This window comes from Carlito syrichta, unplaced genomic scaffold, assembly GCF_000164805.1.
Source record: "Carlito syrichta isolate Samal-C Ts95f unplaced genomic scaffold, Tarsius_syrichta-2.0.1 Scaffold309275, whole genome shotgun sequence".
NCBI lineage: Eukaryota > Metazoa > Chordata > Mammalia > Primates > Tarsiidae > Carlito > Carlito syrichta.
In genome coordinates this window covers 1807088-1809176 of record NW_007253371.1, presented here as the reverse complement: position 1 = coordinate 1809176, position 2089 = coordinate 1807088, and positions in this window count along the sequence as shown.

Below are 2089 nucleotides of genomic sequence, written 5' to 3'. Positions count from 1 at the left end.
TCGCATAACCCTATAAATAATATACTAAAAAGGTTGAATTGTATACGTAAAACAGGACAATTTCACAGCATGTAAATGATACCTCTATAAAGCTGTTAATAAAAAATGACAGAGAAAAAAAAAGACGACTTTCTTAAGTGCTTACACCTGTGGAATTATTTTAGGGAGCCTTAAGTTACCACTATCCCATTTGACATTTCGTACTGTGCTGAAACATCTCATGACTCAAGCCAAGATCTGAGCTTTCCATTAAATATAGAATGCATATCTTATAATGCAAATTCATCCAGCATTTCAGCTGGGAGTCATAAAGTCTGTGTTCAAATCCTGGTCATGGGGTAGCTGTGCCGCCTTGGCCATGCTTGTGTCTCTCTCCTTCCCTTCCTAACTTTCTCGTCTGCACAGTGGGACTAAGAATCCTTTCCCTGCCTGCTTCTGGTGGTTTCAAGGGAGAATCAGATAAGACAGATGCAAGTGCAGGCGTGAACTGCAGTGTGCTGCATGGATCCTTGAAGAGCCTTTGGGTGGCCAAATGCCACGCCGGGGGGCTGGTGAAGGATAAATCCCAGGAAGAATGTGCAAAAGGAATTTCTGGTGCAAATGAGTCCGAACAAATCAGACACTGGGAAAAGTCACCCATTTCTTTAGGTGTCTACAAGGGAGGGATAAAAACACACAACGGCTACGGTTTGTTGATTTCTCACACAGGGTCGGCACTGTCAGGCGTTGCCAATCCTCACAGTAACCTTGCCAGGCAAAAGGTTCCGTCTCCACTTTCCTAATGAAAACCTTGAGGCTGACAACGGCGAAACCTCTCGCCAAGGGCCACGGAGCTGACACGTGGTCCTTTTGACGCCTCAAATCCTGAGTGTTTCGCTTTAGCAGCCGTCGGCCGCTCCAAGACGTCTATCTGTCCCCACTGTCTATTCATATCTCAACAAAGCAACAGGGAGAAAGTGGGAAGTTCTACAAGCAGCCCAAATTGGTGATACCGAGCACACGTGACACGTGACATGCGCTGGAGGAAAATATGGCCAACCTCAGTCTGCTTTGCGAAAGTCCGCAGTGAACTTGATAATGGGTTTCCAGGTGTGCAGCAGGTCTTACAAACCCCAGCACTGCACATGAGGGCAAAGGCTGACAGATGCGGGCGCTGTGTCCAACTGAAAAGTGGATGCTGTTTCAGGCTCGTGTTTCTGACCCTGGGCTCTTGTCCAAGCCCCTTCTTGGGAGGCTGAGGCGGGAGATTACCTGAGCCTAGGAGTTGGAGCTTGCAGTGAGCCATGATTGTGCCACTGTTACCCCAGCCTGGGTGACAGAGTGAGACCACATCTCAAAAATGTAAAATATACAAGTAAGCAAATAAACAAATAAATAGAATGGAATGTGAATGTAACCAAAGAACTGAATTTCTATCAGAAAGAAGATACAGCGAATGGCTGTAGCTTCTGCAGTGTGGGTGTCCTGAATCCCCCTAGCCCCGATAGGCCCTGAACTTGGACAGAGGTCCCGGACCCCAGGGCTGAGCTCAGGTGAGATGGGACTGTCCCAGCCACCAGCCACCAGCAACGCATGTGGTCAGACCTTCCTACCACATCAGGGTGGAGAAATAGGACTCTCAGCTCAGACAGGCCCATTCAGGTGGACTGGCTCGGCAGCCTTGGACAAGGACTGACTTTTTCTAAGCCTCAACATAAACTGCTCTTGGAGGGATTCAAAATAATGCATGCGGAGGGAAGAAGTGTCTTCTACTTCTGGTGTCACGGTCATAAACCACGCAGACAGGCTTTGACTTGGAGACAAAGGTGCTGGCCAGAGGCTCAGTGAACAGGAGCCACATAGGAGGTGGTAACAGTTCAGGGATGGCACTGCCAGACTGGGTCCCTCTCCGATACCTTCTCCATACCGCTGTAGCCCAAGCAATATTTTTAAAAATTCAGGCCGGGCTTGGTGGCTTAACCTGTCATCCCAGCACTTTGGGAGGTCGAGGCGAGTGGATCGCCTGAGCCCGCGGGTTCGAGACCTGCCCGGGCAACTTGGTGAGACCTCGTCTCTACAATAAATAAAAAAATTAGCCGGGTGTGGTAGC